Here is a 22,757-nt window from a genome sequence, read left to right as displayed (position 1 = left end):
TCTTTTTGTTAATGTCTTAACTTCCAGCTCTCAGTTACTTCAAAGCATCTAGGTATCAAAACTTCTTGTGTAAGTTCATTTTCTGCCAGCAAAACTCCTGTCAGTTTTTTTCTGGATGCTCCTTAAATTAAGAAGTCAGAGATCACTGTGCTTATCACTAACAAGCTCTTAACTGGAACTAATCAAACTTCCCTAAAGGAGAACTAACTTCCTTGCTTATTTCAGAAAAATTCTCAACTATCCTTCCCCTAATACTTCTTTTCTTTTCTCTTCTTTCAGATTAAAAAAAAAGCCAGGGAAAGTAAACGTTGGTAAAGCCCTAGAGATTGGTTTTTTTGGTTGGTTTGTTTGATTTTACAAATCTGAAAAAGTTCCCTAGGTTCCAATAAAAAATATTCAGTGACTGCACTCCATTTCTACACAGAGCTCTGAATAGCAAATATAACCTCCCAGGGCTGTGGTAACTGGTGTTTTTGATTTGTTGGCCACGACTGGCAGCTTGCGGGATCTTAGTTCCCCAACCAGGGATCAAACCCAGGCCCCCTGCAGTGGAAGTGCAGAGTCCTAACCAGGAATCCCCTGTGGTAACTGTTAAATAAATTATGTAAAGCATTTAACACCATGCCTGGCACAAAATAAGAGCCTAATAAATGTTAGCTGCCATTATCACTATTATTATTGATATTATTATGTAACTACCCTCTTGAATGATGCCTAGACTAGAATTCTATTGGCAAGACTCTTTTTTCTTAATTTACAGTTTTTCTGATTTATTTAAAAGTATAAAAATATAGGGCTGGAAGAAGAGAAAATACTTTTTTATCAATCATTTACAACAGTTTAAATCTGGAATGGAGGGACTTCCCTGGTGGCACAGTGGTTAAGAATCTGCCTGCCAATGCAGGGGACACGGGTTCAAGCCCTGGTCCGGGAAGATCCCACATGCCACGGAGCAACTAAGGCCGTGCACCACAACTGTTGAGCCTGTGCTCCAGTGCCCATGAGCCAAAAATACTGAGACCGTGTGCCACAACTACTGAAGCCGCCCACGCGCCTAGAGCCTGTGCTCCGCAACAAGAGAAGCCACCACAACGAGAAGCCCGCCCACCGCAACGAAGAGTAGCCCCCACTCACCACAACTAGAGAAAGCCCGCGCGCAGCAACAAAGACCCAACACAGCCAAAAAAAAAAAAAAAAAATCTGGAATAGAGAAAGGGTTTTAACAAAATTGAAAGGCGGTAAAAGAGCTAGAAATGCAGTGTGCCCAAGGAATCAGAAAATTGAATATAAGAAAATTGGGGTGGGGGAGTTCCCTGGTGGTCTAGTGGTTAGGACTCAGCACTTTCACTGCCATGGCCCGGGTTCAATCGCTGATCAGGGAACTGAGATCCTGCAAGTCACATGCTTCAGCCAAAAGAAAAAAGGAAGGAAGGAAGGAAGGAAAGAAGGAAGGAAACTGGGGGAAAGTAAGGCACAAAAAGGAGAAACAGACACCTCTAGTCTGCTAAAGAAAAACCTCATAGTTTTCCTTAAACTTGCCATGGGCTGCTTAGTTCATAAAGAGGAAATTTTAGTTGTAAGCAAAGATACTAAACTACTTACTTAATAAGCAAATATTAAAACCATATGAACTGGGCTTCCCTGGTGGCTCTGTGGTTAAGAATCTGCCTGCCAATGTAGGGGACATGGGTTCGAAACCTGGTCCAGGAAGATCCCACACGCCGCAGAGCAACTAAGCCCATGTGCCACAACTACTGAGGCTGCGCTCTAGAGCCCACGAGCCACAACTACTGAACCCGTGTGTCACAACTACTGAAGCCCACGCGCCTAGAGCCCGTGCTCCTCAACAAGAGAAGCCCGCACACCACAACGAAGAGTAGCCCCCACTCACCGCAACTAGGGAAATCCCACACACAGCAACAAAGACCCAATGCAGCCAAAAATAATAAATAAATAAAATAAATTTATAAAAGCATGAACAATAAAGAAAAGCGTGCATTCTTGAAATGAAACAAAGCTTTAGTTTTCATAGTCATATTTCAGGAAAAAAGTATCCTTGTTAGCAATTTCTATAGTTACAGTTAAAAAAAAAAAACCCTAAAGGGTTTTTAAAAAAGATATATAAGGGGCTTCCCTGGTGGCGCAGTGGTTGGGAGTCCGCCTGCTGATGCGGGGGACGCGGGTTCGTGCCCCCGTCCGGGAGGATCCCGCATGCCGCGGAGCGGTTGGGCCCGTGGGCCGTGGCCGCTGGGCCTGCACGTCCGGAGCCTATGCTCCGCAACAGGAGAGGCCACGGCAGTGAGAGGCCCGCGTACCGCAAAAAAAAAAAAAAAAAAAAAAAAGATATATAAGAATTACTTTTTCAAATGACTTAGGAATTAGTGAAAAAAATAAGACCAATTAAATGTATTCCAACCTAAATCAAATTATTTGTTTTTGATCACATACACAGCATGCAGCCTTCATACCAAAATCCTGGATGTTAACAAAATTTCATTTCTAAGTTCTCATATCTTTAATTTCAGTTAACATGTTGGTAGTAATGATTCATTATGAGCTACAAAAACCACAGGCAAAGCAATGGAGAATCAGAAATGTAAGGGCTTAGAAATTCCCAGGTCTCATATTTTGCACATCCAAATAAATAAAATGTCTAGTCTCAGACTATAGTTGTACTTCACAATAAAGGCATGGAAATAGAAACCCAGAACCCCTAACTCCTGGTCCATTATACCACCTTTCTATATGTGAAGACACTAGGATAATTTTTCTGCCTGTGGTCTGTAGGTAAGATTTAATAAACAATAAATTAAAACCACAAATCCAAAACTTAAGTGCACCAAAGGATCCTATTTTTTTTTTTAAGTTTTAAAAGAGAAGCCACAAACTGGAAAAAGAAATTTGAAGCCATCTGTGTGAAATATTAGTGCCCAAAATGTATTTTAAAATTATAAATCAATCTGAAAAAGACAACACAACAGAACAGGTAAATGATGAAAAACAGCAAATCACAGAAAAGGAAAACTTAAGAGCCAATAAAAACATGGAGCAATGTTCAAACTCATTAGTAATCAGAAAAACATGTAAGATTAATATAAAAATAAGATTGCATGGTACATCCAGCAGATTTGCAAAAATTATAAAGCCTAAAACACCAACGGGTGACAAGGCAAGGAAGGAACAGAAGCCACACATCACTGGTGTGAATGTTAATTGGAAAACTACTTCAGAGTGGAATTTAGCAATACACACGGAAGTTGAAGATGTGCATGGCACACATACCAGTAGTTTACTCCTAGTACACACTCTAAAAGACATGCATGTGTACACAAAGAGACGTGACAAGAATACTCATAGCAGCATTATTCGTAGTAACAAATAAAATCAGAACACACTAATTGCCAATCCACAGGAAAACACAGAACTGTGATATAGCCCAATAACAGAATCCTATTCAGTGAAGAAAATAAATGCACTAGAGCTACATATATATCCATATGGATGAGTCTCACAATACTGAGAGAAAAAAAATAAAGTTATAAAAAGATATAATTAATACTGTTAATATAAAGGGTTTTTTTAAATGCAAAACAATATACATTTTAGGGCTACTTACATATGTAATAAAAGTATGAAAATATGTATAAGAATGAAAAGCATCAAATGCAGAATAGCGTTTCCCTCAGAAGGGGAGGAGAATACAACTGGGAAGCAGTAGGGGTTCAACTTTAAAAGGAGCCTAGTGTCTTTAAGTTAAGTGGTGTGTACACAGGTATTCACAATTTTTATTCTCTATACCTTTTTGAGGGCCAATATTTCACAATATTTAAAAAGTTAAAGGAAAATAAACTCAAGGTCCAAGAAACATAGTTTACTCTGGAGCCCACATGCTTAACCATGACACTATTTAATCTATTTTTTTGTGTGCAGTTAAAAAAGGTTTAGTCTTTTTTTTTTTTTTTTTTTTGTGGTACACAGGCCTCTCACTGTTGTGGCCTCTCCCGTTGCGGAGCACAGGCTCCGGACGCGCAGGCTCAGCGGCCATGGCTCACGGGCCCAGCCGCTCCGCGGCACGTGGGATCTTCCCAGACCGGGGCACGAACCCGTGTCCCCTGCATAGACAGGCGGATTCTCAACCACTGCGCCACCAGGGAAGCCCAGGTTTAGTCATTTTAAGAAACTGCTCAAGAACATGTAAAATGTCACACCAGTAAAAAACAATGAAGTACCTGACTAAAGGAAAATTTTCACGCAAATCATATTGTGGAGACACAAAGTGGTCATATCACCACGCTCAGGAATCATGTGGGTAAGCCAAAAAAACAAAACCCAAGTTGAACTTGGAACATAAAAGTCTTGTTTAGAGAGAGCATGTAGAAAGAATATGGGCTTTGAAGTTAGACCTGGTTCAAATATCACTCCTGTCACTGATTAGCTGGTGTGGCCCTAAACAAGTTTTAACTTCTCTGAGCTCAATTTCCTCACCCAAACACTGGAGATACCATACCTAGCTTCCACAGTGGTAAAGATTACAATGTAGCCATTATCTATGAAAATCTCTTGAATACAGTAGCCTCACAGTAAATAACAGTTGTTATTACTTGCAGAAGAAAGTCTCTCTCTGGCAAGAGGAGACAGAGCAAGCAGAGATAAAAATTAAAAGGAGGGAGTAAAGAGTCTAGAAAAAGAAGCCAAGAAGAAGCCTGAATGGTTAGGGACTGAAAAAGTCCTTATAGAGTCCCTAAAGTTACTCCCGCCCCCCCAAAATTTTTTTTACTGTACACTATTTGATTATAGTAAGGCTTAGTTACAGAAATATTTGGTCCAAATCTGATTATTGCTGAAATGCCATAATATATAGCATATATATAATATTATACAGCTTATATATAATATTGTTAATATACAAAAATTCAAGATCAAAATGTGTTTTCTTTAAAAGTTCATTTTTTGGTTGTTAAAAATGTATTAACAAGTAAATCAAATACAATATATCTGTTTCTCTCAGTTATCTACAACTCAGGAAGGTCTGTCCTACTCTTAACATATTAAAGAGAAATCAGGGCTTCCCTGGTGGCGCAGTGGTTGAGAATCCGCTTGCCAATGCAGGGGACAAGGGTTCGTGCCCCGGTCCGGGAAGATCCCACATGCCGTGGAGCGGCTGGGCCCGTGAGCCATGGCCGCTGAGCCTGCGCGTCCGGAGCCTGTGCTCCGCAACGGGAGACGCCACAACAGTGAGAGGCCCGCGTACCACACAAAAAAAAAAATAAAGAGAAATCAATGATAATTTCAACAAATGCCAAAAAGCAATAAAATTCAACACCCAGTAAAAATATAAACCAAGAATAGAAGGAAACTTCCTTAAATTGACAAAAGACACCTACCAGAAACCTTTAGTAAGTATCATATCTAACAGTGAAACACTGGAAGCATTCCCATTCAGGAAAAAGACTAAAACGCCCATTATCATCACTGCTATTCAACTTTTGCACTGGAGGGTCTAGGCATTGCAATAACACAGAAAACAAGATAAGTGGTATCAAGTTTAGAAAGAAGCCTGGTCAATTAAGTCTTCTAGTCAAAGCAGCCCAGTAAGTAAACACTTGGATGCATCCCCTCTGCTCCAAATACACAGTAATAGATATGCTTAAATATCTATTTTAAGTTACTAAAAAGGCTCAAAAACAAGACAACCCTCCACTTGGATCAGAAACAGAACAGATACACAAAATTGTGAGCAGGACTGAAGCTACAGGCTTGCTGGACTCTGAGTCTAGAAGCAGGTGTATACTTCCTTCAGGGCAACAGTGACACAGAGTGAAGGAGGTAGAGAAACAGGAGACATCTGAGCCAGATTCACTGCTTAAAGCCAAGGATGAGGCTAGAGCTGAAAGGAAGTGAAAAAGTACCGGTCAGTCTCTGCCTAGAACTACGGTTTATGTGGTGCTCTGGGCTCTGAAAAGTGAGAAGATAAAAACACTGCCTCATGACCAGGAAATGAACCAAGACATTCACACATTCTGTGAGTGGATCTAAAATAGGCCCAATTACCTCAAAGAGCAGGACCCTGACCATTATCATATCTGATTTCTTGACTAGAGTCCAGTCAATCAGTGGAAGCACCTGAAATATCACTACACAGAGAAGGGTAAGCACAGAAATAAGAGAAACAAAAGCAAAAGTACTCACCCTCAAATGAGTCTGTAAATCAAAACTTCAAAACATATAAAGAAGTATAATGCTAAGAAAGACAGCCAACAAAAGCAACAATTAGAATATAAATTCATGCCAGATGCGGTTTAATTTTACAGAACAGTCTGACAAAGATTTTTTTTTTAATTACATTTAGGGTGCCAGGATATACAATTTTAAAATTATTGGGAATGCAAAATTGGACAGGCGGTTTCTTACAAAGCTAAAGATACCTTTACCATACGATCCAGCAATCACGCTCCTAGGTATTTACCCAAGAAAGCTGAAAACATATGTCCACACAAAAACCTGCACATGAATATTTACAGAAGCTTACTCACAACTGCCAAAAACTAGAAGTAACCAAGATGTCCTTCAATAGATGAATGGATAAACAAACTGTGGTACTTTCATACAATGAAATATTATTCAGCAATAAAAAGAAATGAGCTATCAAGCCAAGAAAAGACACAGAGGAAACATAAAGGCATAATGCTAAGTGAAAGAGAACAGTCTGAAAGCCTAGAATACTGCATGATCCAAACCATATGACATTCTGGAAAAGGAAAAACTATAGACACAAGGCTTCCCTGGTGGCACAGTAGTTAAGAACCAACTGCCAATGCAGGGGACACAGGTTTGAGCCCTGGTCCGGGAAGATCCCACATGCCACGGAGCAACTAAGACCATGCGCCACAACTACTGGAGCCAGTGCTCTAGAGCCCGCGAGCCACAACTACTGAGCCCACCTGCCACAACTACTGAAGCCCACGCACCCAGAGACCATGCTCCGCAACAAGAGAAGCCACCACAATGAGAAGCCCGCGCACCACAACCAAGTGTAGCCCCCGCTTGCTGCAACTAGAGAAAAGCCCGCACGCAGCAACAAAGACCCAACGCAGCCAAAAATAAAATAAATAAATTTATTTTTAAAAACCAAAAACTATAGACACAGTAAAATGATCAGTTGTTATCAGGAGCTCAGTAGGAGGGAGGGGGGAATGAATGGGTGGAATACAGGGGATTTTAGAGCAATGAAATTATTCTGCATGATACTGCAATGACATTACATGAAATGTCATGTGATAACATTTTGCATTTGTCAAAACCCATAGAACTGTACAACACAAAGAGCAGAAGCCTAATATAAACCATGAACTTAAGTTAATAATAATGTATCAATACATATTCATCAGTTGTAACAAATGTACCACACTAATGCAAGATGTTAATAATGGGAAAGTGCCCCTGAAGAAGAGGGGGTTTATAGGAACTCTCTGTACTATCCACCCATTTTGGTCATATTCAGTTATGTACATAATTTTTTAAATATCATGGACAGTTCCACTTCTCGGTATATACACAAAAGAATTGAAAGCGGGGATTTGAACAGATATTTGCACACCCATGTTCATAGCGGCATTATTCACAATAGCCAAAAGAAAGAAGCAACCCAAGTGTCCATTGATGGATGAATGAATAAGCAAACATAATGTATGCATACAACAGAATAGCATTCAGCCTTAAAAAATAAGGAAATCCTGGGAATTCCCTGGAGGTCCGGTGGTTAGGACTTGGCATTTTCAATGCCGAGTGCCTGGGTTCAATCCCTAGTCAGGGAACTAAGATTCCACAAGCCTCGAGGCGGGGTCAAAAAAAAAAAAAAAAAAAAAAAGGAAATCCTGACACATGTTACAATACAGATGAACTCTGAAGACATTATGCTAAATGAAATAAGCCAGACACAAAAGGACAAATACTGTATGATTCCACTTATAGGAGGTGCCGAGAGTAGTCAACTTCACAGAAAGCAGAATGGTGGTTGCCAAGGGCTGGAGGGAGAAAAGAATGGGGAATCAGTGTTTAATGGATACAGAGTTTCAGTTGAGAAAGATAAAAATGTTCTGGAAATGGATAGTGATGTTTATACAACAATGTAAATGTACTTAATGCCACTGAATTGTACAATTAAAAATGGTTAAAATAGTAAATTTTATGTTGTGTATATTTGCCACAATAAAAAAATGAGGAAAAGTGCTGAAAAACTGGTTTTCCAAATTGAAAAATATATATATATCACTTCATTACACCATATAGAAATTCCACACAGAAAGCAAAACTTCTTTTTTAATTTTAAAAGAAAATACAGATATATAGAATTCATACCCTGGGGTAGAGAAAATTTACTTAAACCAGACACAGAAACAAATTTTGTTAATTTAGTGTAAAATTTTCCATAAATATAACATTAAAATGTAAAACTTGTATACAACTAAAGACATTGTTAACAAAAGGAAAAGGCAAGCCTCAGACTGGCAGGATGCTTTGGCAACACGTAAATCCAGCAATGAATTAGTAACCTAACTGTCCCACAGTTAGCGAAGGATACATAAACAGTGATTTAAGTGTACAACTGAACACTACTCAGCTTTTAAAAATAAATGAACCAGATCCACAAGTGGCAAAATGGTTAAACCTCCATCAATTAATTTAAAGCAAGGGGCTTCCCTGGTGGCGCAGTGGTTGAGAATCCGCCTGCCGATGAGGGGCCGCGGGTTCGTGCCCCGGTCCGGGAAGATCCCACATGCCGCGGAGCGGCTGGGCCCGTGAGCCATGGCCGCTGAGCCTGTGCGTCCGGAGCCTGTGCTCCGCAACGGGAGAGGCCACGACAGTGAGAGGTCCGTGTACCACAAAAACCAAAAAAAAAATAAAAATAAAGCATACACCCCTTTGACCCAGCAAGTCTACATTTCATTCACTGCGGCAATGGTGAAATGGCAAACAGCTTTAATGGCCATTAATGAGGAGAGGATTAAATAAACTACAGTACAATATATACTATGTAGGGTGTTGTGTAGAAGTCAAGCAGAACCAGGTAGATCTTTATGTTCCATCATGGAAAGATCTCAGACATTCTGTTAGGAAAAAGTTGCAGACCAGTGTCTACAGTATCATGTCATTAATGTCGGCATCGGAGGAAATCCTACTTTTTCCTGTATTATCTATATATAGATGAAAATGCATAGAGAAAGGTCTGGAAGGATCACAACAAACTGATAACTGCCGTTTCGGTGGAGAAGGGAGTGGGTCAAGGGGCCTTGTATGCTGTCTGTACTGTTTGAGCATTTAACAGGAGAGTGTGCGTTCATGAGCCATTTGCAGAGCTGCAGTACACAGCCCCGACCGCACAATACAACTCCAGGAGCTGCCATTCACAGGCACTCCGATGTGAATGGCATCCCCTAAAATTGGGCAGTATACTTCCTGCACTAGATGCCACAGCCCTGATACCTGTATAACTAGAAATAAATAAAATGAGAGGTGATGAGAGTATTTACTGCAAACCACCATGAGGGAGTTTCTACAGTGACGTAAATTTCTATATCTTGATTGGGATAGTGGTTACGAAGTACAGACAGTCCCCAATTTACAATGGTTTGACTTTAGACGGTGCAAAAGCAATACACATTCAGTAGAAACTGCACTTCAAATCTGAATTTTGATCCTTTCCCTGGCTAGCAATATGCAGTATGATACTCTCTCCCGTGATGCTGGGCAGCGGCAATGAGCCACAGCTCCTGGTCAGCCACAAGGGTAAACAACCGAGACACTTACAACCATTCTGTTTTTCACTTTCAGTATGGTATTCAATAAATTACATGAGACATTCAACACTTTATTATAAAATAGGCATTGTGTTAGATGGTTTTGCCCAACTGTAGGCTAATGTAAGTGTTCTGAGCATGTTTAAGGTAGGCTAGCCTAAGCTATGATTCGGTAGATTGGGTGTATTAAATGCATTTTCAACTTACCATACTTTCGACTTACAGTGGGTTTATCAGACATAACCCCACTAGACCAGCTCTGCATAGGACATCTGTGCAGACATCAGTAAAGTTGATTTCGAAATAAATGTACATTAAATATATAAATAAAATACAATACCACTGAGAAAACCTAGAACAAGGCATCCAAAATTACAGGACCTAGGCATCCCAAAATAAGAACTAGTGGACACCTGCTGGTTGCACTCTTAAGTACACAGTTATAAAACTAAAGAGAAATTAACTTAGTTCTTCAAGGCTTACTACACAATGCCGAATTTGAATTAATATTTTATTTTTATACAAGGAAACGTAGGTCCTGGGAGATTTATACTAAAGATTTAAAACAAGTGGTAACTTGGCATTCTATTGGTTTTAAATCTGATTTCCTAACTAAGGAGAAATTTTGTCTCTCACACATACTGGACACTCAAAAGCCTTGCCAACACTACCTTGACTACACAACCTTGACTACACAACCCCCTTCAAAAGTAATTCCACTTATGTACGATAAAAATTCTCACAGAACTCATAAAAGGTCAAGTTTTAATTTGGCAGACAAAGTAACCCAACAGGCACTGCAACCCAGGCAACTGAAACAGCAGCCTGGAGCTCGAGAGCCCAGAAATCCAACCAAGGCAGAAAAAAGGCAGAATCCCAGGCCTTACAGTAGAGCAGAGATACATCCTCTTATGACAGATCTAAGAGCCAAGAACCAAGATAAAAATGAAAAAATGTTCTCTAGACAAAAGTACTCTTCTTCCTCAAGTGACAGAAAAGGGCCACAACGGGATGATTTGAAGCAACGGCCCAAGGAGTAAGCTCCTGGCAGCCAACATGCAATAAAAATGTGAAAGTGGCAGCGTGACCACCAGATATGACAACTCCATCACCCTAGCCATCACTTTAAATGCCCAGACCTAAGAACCTGGGTTACCTCACACGGCAAAAAAAAAAAAAAAAAGACAACCTGAGGAACAAGGGAAGTCCATTCAGCCATCCCTAACACCAGATTAATCAATAGTGCTCTGTGTAAAATAGAGCAAAACCTTGCTTGGTTCATTCACTCAGGCAATACGTAGGTATTTAGTGCCTGCTGTGGGTCAGGCACTGTTCTTGTCACTGAGGATTTTGCAGTTAATAGTCGTGGAGCTTCATTCTACTTGGGAAGAAAGGTAACTTCTTTTCTCTTTCCAATTTCCGTTTCCCTTCTCTCTCTTTAAATGTTACCCACAAGTTCCTTCAAAACTCTCCCAAGTACCTCCCACAAGCTTCTTTGACCCTCCGGCTTTAATCCTCAAAGCAAGCAATTTTATGGCTCCAATTGCCCAATACTGGGGAAAAGAGACCTAAAGTGAATGAGACAAAATTCAATGTTGCTTTGTACTTCATACGCATACCTTTACAACCAAACTGCCAGCACTTAAATAGCAAATGATGGTTGTGTTTTACACAATTTTGTGGCCCTAGTGCTGACCACGGTTCTCTACCCAAGGTACCTAACCAATAAACGTTTGCTGAGACTGCTGGAAGGTCTCCCTAATCCCAAGGCCTGGCGCAGGAATTTAACAGCAAGCATTCGTTAGCTGCATCCTTCCTCCTCTCAGGACACTTTCCTTTAACGGGTGACCTCGGTGCACAGGTTCACTGATAGGTGCCTCGGGAAATAGTGTTTTGAGGTGATGTGAAATAAATTCCCTTCCCTCTGCCAGGGCCTGCCTGCCTCACCTGCCCTCTGCCAGGACCTGCCTCCTTCGCCCCCTTAAACACCTAAGCAGAGCCTCCTCCCTGCGAGCCGGGCACGGGCAGCATCAGCCCTGCGTCCGCACCCCGGCTCCGCGCCCTGCGGCCACAGCGCACTCGGGACCCCGGAGCACCCTCCGCGGCCCGGGGCTCAGAGCTCGGCGGCGGCGGCCCGGAGCTCCGCTCCATCCCCCGCGTTCGCCCCTCCAGGTCCGGGCGCGCGGCGCCGTCTCCCCTCACAGCGCGCGCTGTGCAGCGGCCCCGGCTCCCCGCGCGCCGTCCCCGCCGCTCCTGGCCCTGCACCCCCGCAGGCTCCCGAGGTGAGGGCGCTACGCGGGCTCCTTCCCGCTTCTCGCGGGCGCGAGGCTCTTGCACCGCGCTCCTCTCCCGCAGCCTACGGCGGCCGCCACAACCCCCCGCCGTACTCACTTCCCGACTGGAGCTGGGGGCGTCGAAAAGGTCTCCGGCGGCCGCAGCCTCCTCCGCCTCCTCCGGCCCGGCCTCCAAGGCTGAGGCGGTGGCGGCGCCCGCTCAGGCCCCGGAGCCGCCCCCGCGGCGAACGTTCTCAGGCACCCGGCTCGCGCCGCTTCCCCGCCCGGCACGCGCAGCGAGCCCGCCCCCGGTGCGAGGGCGCGAGGGCGCGAGGGCGCGAGGGCGCAGGGCGGGGGCCGGGCACGCGCCGCCTGCGCGAGCGCGCGGCTGGGGGCGGAGCTTCCGCCGCGCCGAGGAGGGGGCGGGCCGGCGGGCCGAGTTCCCCTCGAGGCCCGCCCCCTGCGGCCGGGTTCCGGGCGGGAGGAGTAAACTTGCCCCCTGCGGGCTTTTCCCGTGAGCCAGCTGCGGGCGGCGGAGGTGCGTTCCAACTCCACAGGTATGTGCCCCGCCGGCTGGATGCTCGGCCCGACGTGACTACAAGGTAAAGAATGCAAAGAACCACCCCCATGAATCATTCATTCGCACCTCGAGCACGAGACCCTGCCCTGAGTGATTTTTCCGTGTTAATTCAGCTCAGCAACCGTTAACTGAGCACCGACTCCGTGCCTAGCGCTGTAGCACTGTACCAGGTGCTGTGTGGGTACACCGTCAAGGTCCCTGGTCTCCAGGAGCGCGTAACGTAGTGGAAAAGCGGCCGTGTAAACAAGCAGGTCTGGTGATCCGTGCAAAGCCAAGCCACGGTGAGATGCTGTGGGAGGGCAGAGGAGGAAGAGATTACTTCCGCTTGGACGATGCAGAGGGATTCCTGGAAGAGGTGGCATTTGTGTTCAGCCTGCAAGGAAGAAAAAGAGAGAAATCCTAGGAGAAAAAAAAGGGAGGGCATCCAAAGCTAGGTAAACAGCTTGGGCAAAGGAACAGAGTGACCGAGGTTTACCAACTCAGCATCAGCTTTTTTGTTTTAATATCCGTTTTGATAGAATCCTTTCCAAACTGTGTGAAACAGGAGATAATGCCAAATGAGGAACAGCAAAGCTTTTTTTTAACAGCTCAAAGGATCATTTTCTCAACTTTATTTAAGCTCAAGACAGCAGCGTCCTTTAAGGACTTTTGATATGTTAGTGAAGGATGTAAATCCCTAAGCTAAGAGAGCCAGGCCCCTGTGCTTTGAGTTTGGTTTTTCACTGATTTTTGGCACCTTATGGTAAGGCAGATCGTACCACCTTCTGCTGCTGTCTGTCTGCCTGCCTGTCTTTAGGACATCCTCTTCCTCCTCCTCTTATCTTCCTATTGTTAAACCCCTGTGGTGAGGGAAATGCTGGTAAGCAACTTTGTTACGTGAGAGTAAACAGGTTACTCCAAAAAACTGCATCACCTATCACTTATGAATTTTGTGACTATTTTGCATGCTTAGAAGACTTTTTCACTTGTATGCAGGGTCTTAACTATGTTTTGAATATGTTAAGATACTCAGAATACAGATAAAAGACACGTTGTTTATTCACTTACTACTCATTGAGCACCAACTGTGTGGGAGGCATTGAAAGGGTAAAACACTGATCCTGTCCTTTGGAGAAAAGAGGTGTAAATGATGTAAAACAATATGTAAATATGGTTTGTTCTGTTTGCTCTACTGACTGAAACCAAAGTAATTTCAATATGTGGACTAGCCATTCTGGGAATTAACCACTTTAAATATATTCATATTAGCATCTCTCCATCTCGGTTCTGTTTTTCATCACCTCACACATCCTCAGAAAACTTCTTTCAAACATATTGCAGTCATCACTCTCACTCCCAAAATTACCAACTTCTTTTACCTACTTGTCCTTTTCCTTCACCATCTATTCATGTTCAAGCTTTTTCTGTCCTAAAGAAAAAGGAGGAAACCTCTGTCATTCTAGATCATGCTCCAGTTACTATTCCCTCCCTGTCTTTTAAGACAAAAGTCTTAAAAGTAGTTTACACTCATCTCTGCCAACTCAGCCCCCTCTCACTCCCCGACCCACAGCTGTGTAGCTTCTGTCCCCACCACATCGCTGCACTGCTCTCAGTCAGTAAGCGCTGGCTTCTTCCTAAATGCCCCAGGCCATTTTTGAGTCCTCTATTACTAGAGCTCTTGGTGGCATTTGGCGACACAGAGCTCTCCACTCATTTTGACACCCCCTTGGCCTTCACAAAGGGACTCATCTCCTAACCCCTCTGACCACTCCTCCATCTACAAGGTTCTGTTCTCAGCTTTCATCGCACCCCATACATTCTCCCTGAGCCATTGCATCCACCCTGTCTTCGTCTGCCACATATATCGGCAACTCCCAAGTGCATTATCTAGCTCAGACCACTCATCTGAGTTCCATGTACACACAAGCCTACTAGACTTCTCCACCTGGATGTCCTGGAGACCCCTCAAGCTCTACTTGTCTAAAACTGTTGGACCCTTGGTTGCCCAGGACCTGGGAGTCATCCTTCATTCTTTACCCACGCCCACCCCTGCCACACCCAACAATCCCATTGATTCTCCTCAAACATGAATCTACAGTCTGTCCCTCTTAGCTCCTCTTACCTAGGCTAATGCAATACCCTTTTATCTTGTCTACCTCCTATAGTCTTGTTCCTTCTGATCCATATTCCATACCGCATGTCAGAATTGTTTTTTTTTTAATTTGCTGCTTGTGGTGTCACTGCTGGCACACAAGACCTTCCATCTATCTAGCCCTTGTCCACTCCGTCTCTTGTCTCTTCCTACACATCCCCCATCCAAACTCCTGAAATGTTCCTACTTTCCCTTGCCTCCATACCTTTGTGCTTGTTTCTCTCTCTCTTTGGACTGTCATTTGAATACAAGCAAAGGAGATCCAACATATATGTAGCCAAAGTTCCACATATGATGAAACTATAATCTAAGAAACTTTCTTGAAATAAGAAAATATAAACCTACAAAATGAAAGGACTCATATGTACTTGGGGAAATGACCACAGAATGATCCATTTTGAGAGCTAGCCTCTTAAAACTATTAGACAGGGACTTCCCTGGCAGTCCAGTGGTTAAGACTCCGTGCTTCCAATGCAGGGGGCAGGGGTTCAATCCCTGGTCAGGGAACTAAGATCCCACATGCCATGTGGTATGGCCAAAATTTTTTAAAATAAAAAATAAAATAAAATAAAAACTTTTAGGCAAAAAAATAACAATGATAATCTTCAAGGCCTCCATATAAAAAGTTCAAATTATTTAAAAGTGTAAGAAAATTAGGCTGCAGTACATTAAAGTTGACTGTATTTTCTGTATCACTTCTTATGATCCAGGTTGGCCAAAGCAAATTGCTTGACCAACAGAATATGTGATGTTATGAGACTTCCAGGCCTAGGTCATAAGAAGTCTTGAAGAGTCCACCTGGGTCTTTGGGAACACTTGTCCTTGAAGCCCCGAGCCACTATGTAAAATATCTAACTCCCTGTGGAGAGGTTCTGAGAGTACATGGAGAGGGAGAGGCGTCTACCTGATCCTAGCTGATGTGAGAGAAGTCATCATGAATTCTCTGTTATCAGTCCAGCCATCAGCTGAATACCACTGAGTGGTTCCAGTTGAAGCCACGTAGAACAGAAGAATCACCCAGCCAAATCCTCCCCGAATTCCTGACCCCAAATGTTGTGAAATTGTAATCAAAATGGTTCTTTCTTTATGCCGTTCCTTTTAGGGTAGTTTGTTATGGAGTCTGGCGACCAAAATATTTGGCATCAGACTTCTTAAGAGCAAAGCAAGGCTATAGTGATGCAGCATTTTCAGCATTTTCTAAAAACTCAAGGAAAGAAAATACACGCTAAGGATTTTATATCCATCCATCCATGCTGTGTTTCAAGCATCAAAAGCTATAGAAAAAAAAAAAAAAAACTTTTTTAAATGCAAGAACTCAGTACTGTGCACGTTAAGCCCCTCCTAAGTAGCTACTAGAGCAGGGGTCAGCAAATTTTTTTCTAAAGCCCCAGATAGTAAATATTTTGAGTTTGCAGGCTTATTCAACCCTGCCATTGTAGCACCAAAGCAGCCATAAATAATATGAAAATAAGTGATTTAAGAAAATAATATATCGATACAATGACCAAGTGGGGGTTTTGTATTAATTTGCTAGAATTACCATAACAAAGTACCACAGACTGACCTAAAGAACAGAAACCTATTGCCTCAGAGTTCTGGAGGGTAGAAGTCCAAGGTCAAGGTGTCAGCAGGGTTGATTTCTTCTGAGGCCTCTCTCCTTGGCTTGTAGATGTCCATCTTCTCCCTGTGTCCTCACATGGTTTTCCCTTTATACTGTGACTGTCTGTAGCCTAATCTCCTCTTCTTATAAGCACACCAGTCATATTAGAGTAGGGCCCACCCTAATGACATCATTTTAATTTAATTATCTTTTTAAAAACTTTATCTCCAAATATAGTCACATTCTGCAGTACTGCTTAGGACTTCAACAACCGAAATGTAAAAACTAAAACAACAAAAAGCTTAGAAGAAAACATAAATGTAAATCTTCATTACCTTCAGTTTGGCAAACCCTTCTTAGAATACCAAAAGCACAAATGACAAAAGGTAAAAAAATTGGATTTTTCTCAAAATTAAAAACTTTTGTGTGTCAAAGGACACCATAAAAAAGTGTAAAGACAGCCTACAGAATGGGATTAAATATTTCTAAATAATATATATGATAAGGGACTTATAACCAGAATACATAAACAATATAACAATCATAAAACAACCCAACTGAAAATTGGGGAAAGGATCTGAGCAGACATTTCTTCAGAGAAAATATATAAATGGTGAAGAAGCACTTGTAAAGATGTTCAACATGATTAGCTATTAGTGGAATGTAAATCAAAGACACAATGAGGGACTTCCCTGGTGGCAGAGTGGTTAAGAATCTGCCTGCCAATGCAGGAGACATGGGTTCGAGCCCTGGTCCAGGAAGATCCCACATGCCACGGAGCAACTAAGCCCGTGCGCCACAGCTACTGAGCCTGCGCTCTAGAGCCTGTGAGCCACAGCTACTAAGCCTGCATGCCGCAACTACTGATGCCTGTGTGCCTGGAACCCGTGCTCCGCAACAAGAGAAGCCACCGCAATGAGAAGCCCGCACACCGCAACGAAGAGTAACCCCCACCCCGCTCGCCGCAACGTGCAGCAACGAAGACCCAATGCAGCCATAAATAAATAAATAATTTTTAAACAGATAAGCAACAAAGAATATCTATTTTAAAAAGAAAAAGAAAAAAGACACAATGAGATACTACTTCACCTCCACTAAGATGGCTATAATCAAAATCAGACAATAACAAGTTTTCGTGAGGATGTGGAGAAACTGGAACCTTGATGCATTGCTGATAGGACTGTTAACGGTGCAATTGCCTTGGAAAACAGCTTGGCATTTCCTCAGAGTGTTAACCATAAAGTTATCATATGATCCAACACTTCTACTTCTAGGTATATACCCAACAGACTTGAATATATATGCCCATACAAAAACCTATACACACATGTACATCACTACTCCTAACAGCCAAAAAGCGAAAGCAACCCCCAAATCCATCAACTGATATATGGATGGACAAAATATGGTAAATCCATTCATACAGTGGCATATTATGCTGCAAAACAAAAAAAGAATGGAGTTCATGCTATAACATGGATAAACCTTGAAAACATTATGCCCAGTGAGAGAAACCAGTCACAGAAGACCACATATTACACGATTCTATATATATGAAATGTCCAGGATAGCCAAGACCATAGAGACAGACAGTAGATTAGTGGTTGCCAGAGGCTGGAGGGGTTGAGGGATTGGGAAAGGACTGATACTGTGTATAGGGTTACTTTTTTTTTTAAAGTGGATTGATTGATTGATTGATTGTGGCCACGATGCATAGCATGTGGTTCCCTGACCAGGGATCGAACGCGCATGCCCTGCATTGGAAGCACGGAGTCTTAACCACTGGATCGCCAGGGAAGTCCCTGGGGTTACTTTCTGAAGTGATGAAAATGTTCTTAAGTTGATTGTGGTTACAGTTACACAACTCCGTAAATATACTAAAACCCACTGAACTGTACACTGTAAATAGATGGATTGAAAGTGAATTCTGTCTCAATAAATCTGGTTCTTTGAAAAAAGAGAGCTATAAAAGAATCTTGAAAGACACAAAAGTATACTTGAACAAGACATCCCTTGGCTTTGGTTAAAATATCTCAACATAGTCAAGATGACAGTTCCCCTTATGTTAACTTATAAATTTAATATGCTCCTGCAAAAACTATAAACAAGTTTTTATGTAGCTAGACAAATTGATACCAAAGTTCATATGGAAAACTAAACACTCAAGAATAGCTAGTAAAACACTGAAAATTAAGAGTTATGAGAGGTGACTAGTCCCAGCAAATACTAAAACATAGTGCAGAGTGAAAACAGTGTGGTTCTGACACATGATGAGGCGGACCAGTGTAACCGAATGAAAGGTACAGAAATCGATCCAACTACATATAAAAATCCAGTATACGATAAGCAGTCAAATGGCTGCGGCAAAGAAGGACTTTCTAAAAAATGGTATTGGGACAACGGGACAGACCTACACAGCCTCACTCTGCTGGTGAGGTTACAGGGAGACAAATATTACTAGAGGGAAGGAAAAATAGTACAACCCCTATCAAGAGGTATTTGGCAATATCTACTGAAACATTTGTACATTTACCTTTCAACCTAGCATTCCCACTTCTAGGAATTTACTCTAAAGATGATATCTCCAAAAATAATAGGCACCCTTACATATGTAAGCTTCTTCATTGTACCATTAATTGTATTTGCAGAATATTGGAAACTACCTTAATGCCCAAACACAGAAGACTGGTCGAGTAAACTATGACACACACAATCAGCTGGGAAGCAATGAAGGATATCTTTATGAACTGGTATGAAGTAATTGCCAGAGTAAATAATTAAGTTATAAAAGTAAAGTACAAAAGCAAATGTAGTGTATGTTACCTTTTGTGTAACAAAGATAAGAAATAAGAAAATGTAATGGATTTGCTTATTTTAGTAAAAACAATCACAAGAACAATAACAGAAAACAATGATATTGCTTGCCTGTAAGGAACTGGGTGAGGGAAGAGGGTGGAAAGGATAGGGGAGGGAGGAACAATTCTGAGTATATCTTTTTGTGTAGTTTTGGCATTTGGAAGCATGCTAATGTTACATACATTGAAATAATAAAATTAAATTGACAAGCATAGGGAGGGACTTCCCTGGCGGTCCAGTGGTTAAGACTCTGTGCTTCCAATGCAGAGGGCATGGGTTCTATCCCTGATTGGGGAGCTAAGATCCCACATACCGTGCAGCAACATAGGGAAAAATTAAAATCTGTAACTAAATGCAAATAGAAACAAATGAACCCGGTTGTATGTCAAGTGGATGACATACCACAAAAGAAGTGGGAGAAAGAAGTAAACCAAAGAATTTCGAACATAGTACTTAGATATAACTTTAGTCTAATGCAAACAATAAACTGGGGAAAAAAGAATCAATACCAGGAAAAGAAGAAAAACACAAGGGACAGTAAATATATTTTAATATCAATTAATATTAATGATAATGTTAATATTAATTGCTAATATTGATTATATTCATTACTAATATTTACAAATTAAATTAGCAAAATATTTGAAATTTAATATACAGTGTTAAAGAATTTTTTGAAGAAATGTAAATTATACAACCTTTCTGGAAGGTGATTTGGAAATACATATCAAAATCTTTTAAAATATTGACATCCTTTGACCCAGAAATCCAAATTCTTGCAACTTATTTTATGAAAACATTCATTGATGTGTAATTACATTTATGCATTAGGATATCTTACCAGAGTTAATTCTAAAAACAAAAATTGGGGGAAAAAAGATACAGGGCTTTGATTAATTAAATTATGAGATGTCCATGAGAAAGAAGATGCCACAGCCATTAAAATCACAGTGTGAAAGAATGTTTCATGGGCTTCCCTGGTGGCGCAGTGGTTGAGAGTCCACCTGCCGATGCAGGGGACACGGGTTCGTGTCCCGGTCCGGGAGGATCCCACGTGCCGCGGAGCGGCTGGGTCCGTGAGCCATGGCCGCTGAGCCTGCGCGTCCGGAGCCTGTGCTCCACAACGGGAGAGACCACAACGGTGAGAGGCCCGCGTAACGCAAAAAAAAAAAAAAAAAAAAAAAAAAATCAATGCTAGAACCTGTGCCATTTTCATTCTGTAGTCTGAACATCCAAGTCTTAATTTCCATGATGATAAATGATTCGGGGAAGAGGCACGCGGAATCTCTGAGGTCGTTTGTAACACCAAGTTTAGCCAGATAGTGAGCTGACAGTAGCAGGAATAAATCTGCAGAAGAATGTACAGAACTGTGTAGGAGGGTGACACCTGCCAGCTGAGTGTCAGCGTAGGCAACAGGAAGGTAGTATCAATTCAAAGAAAACAATTTCATGAACATGAAACTATTCCTTGAAGTCATGAGTTTACTGTCTTGCCCCCATCCCCCACCAAAACCCCCAATATCGTGCAGATAAGAATACTAGAAACGGGATATATGTATACGTATAGCTGATTCACTTTGTGATACAGCAGAAACTAACACACCATTGTAAAGCAATGACACTCCAATAAAGATGTTTTAAAAAAGAAAAGAATACTAGAAACAAAATACCACAATCCCATCCTTATGTCAAATTACAGTAAATTGACACCATAATGTGTGTCATTCTGTTCTGGCACTTACAGATTACATAACAGGACTGGAAAGGGTCCAATAGAGAGTAATTAAAATGACAAGCTGAAAGCGTGTCCTTTACATAATGGCAAGCAAAAACCAAACTCTGGCCTTCAGAGGAAGATACGAGTTTAGGGCTTCCCTCGTGGCCCAGTGGTTAAGAATCCGCCCGCCAATGCAGGGAACACAGGTTCGATCTCTGGTCCAGGAAGATCCTACATGCTGCGGAGCAACTAAGCCCGTGTGCCACAATACAGGCTCTAGAGCCCACAAGCCGCAACTGCTGAGCCCGTGGGTCACAACTACTGAAGCCCGTGCGCCTAGAGCCCGTGCTCCACAACAAGAGAAGCCACTGCAATGAGAAGCCTGCGCACCGCAATGAAGAGTAGCCCCTGCTCGCCGCAACTAGAGAAAACCCGCGCACAGCAACGAAGACCCAACACAGCCAAAAATAAATAAATAAATAAATAAAATAATTTTTAAAAAAAACTTTAGATGTGATATGGCTAAGGTGTGCATAGCTGGAATACATAAGCAGTCGCCAAATCTTAGAATACCAGCAGTAAAGGGTAGCTGGTAGTGACTGAAAGAGGCAGATTTGAAAGAAATACATAGGAACTGCTATTCTGCACGGTGAGTAGCAATGAAGAAATCCTTTCCCCCAGAGGCTGAATCACTGGTTCTCAGTCTTGTCCACTGTGGTATGAAGGTGACACAGAAGACAAATTGGGAGACTCTGGCTGGGGGTAGGATGGCCAGGAGGAGAGGCAGTGCTGGAACATGCTCTCCATAGTATCCTGGGGATTCTGCGAGTCTGTGACAAATTGCATGGAAAACCTTTATGAAGGAAACTTTCTAAGATTTACATCATGGATGCAATACCGTTTTTCAACAAAACTGTCCTTCTGGGTCATGATGAAGATTGGACTGGACTGGATAGTCCACTGTGGTATTTTCTGTGTGCTTATGATCACAGGCCAGAAAGGTGGAAGCTCAGGAGGCCAGAGGCTAAATGACAGCCCGCAAAAGATCCTCAAGAATTGCCCCAAGGAGGCAACCCAGAGGACACAGTATCCAAAATCTCCTACGTTTTGCTAGTTCACCAAAGGCTAATTATTTATGTGGTGTTTTCAGATACCCCAAAGATCAACAAATTCTGTGTTGACTAAACTTTCTAAATTGGCTCAAGTTTAGTCATTTCAGCTGTTCTCAATCTGGCTACATCCCAATCACCTGGTATGCTTTTGGGACAATACCTACATCTTGGACCAGCCCTAGGTGAACTGAATTATTTTTAAGTGTCCCCAAGTGATATAACATGTAGCCAAAGTGGAGAACAACTGAGCTTCTCTACATGTTAAAGTTAATTATTTGAGAGGTTCTGGCCGCAGGAAGAGTGCAAAGGGCATTGGCCAACAAGCCAGGGTGGAAGAAAAAAGGCGATTCTGCCAGCTCGCTTGTGCCCTCGTGTGCTCGAATACTGTCCAAGCTCTTGCTGCATGGGTGATGGGGTTGGGGGAGACTGAGCTGCTTTACGTTGCAGAATGTTACCAGACAGCCTCAGACATTGGAAATACAAGTTTCTCGGGTCCCTGCATTCATGTGAAGGAGGAAAGAGAAGAGAGCTATGTGTTCCCCTTTCTCTTCTAGGTCCCAATTCTGTGTCCTCCCTAGAACCGGAGAGGAGGATGTGGGAACAGGAAGTTGCTTTCTTGTCACTGATGCTGAGCTGTTCCATCTTCTTGTGCTTCTCAACATTTACTAATGTCCTTGTCCTGGGGTTAACT

At 42.3% G+C, this 22,757-nt stretch overlaps 1 protein-coding gene across 31 annotated transcripts in view; it reads right to left on the bottom strand.

Moving 5' to 3' along the window:
• The window catches only part of DTNB (dystrobrevin beta), a 280,987-nt gene extending 268,577 nt beyond the window's left edge, over positions 1-12,410 (bottom strand). For 18 of the 31 annotated variants that reach the window (XR_010835611.1, XR_010835614.1, XR_010835612.1 and 15 more), the window contains exon 1: positions 12,189-12,404. The gene's annotated coding sequence lies outside the window, so the exon portion shown is untranslated. Of the gene's footprint in view, positions 1-12,188 lie in introns of all 31 variants that reach the window. The other 13 variants (XR_010835613.1, XR_010835616.1, XR_010835615.1 and 10 more) reach the window with 3 other exon arrangements.
• Between the last annotated feature and the right edge of the window lie 10,347 nt (positions 12,411-22,757).

This window comes from Kogia breviceps, chromosome 11, assembly GCF_026419965.1.
Source record: "Kogia breviceps isolate mKogBre1 chromosome 11, mKogBre1 haplotype 1, whole genome shotgun sequence".
In the NCBI taxonomy this organism is placed as follows: Eukaryota; Metazoa; Chordata; class Mammalia; order Artiodactyla; family Physeteridae; genus Kogia; species Kogia breviceps.
Note: the sequence above shows the minus strand (reverse complement) of the source record. Positions and strands in the feature narration are given on the sequence as shown.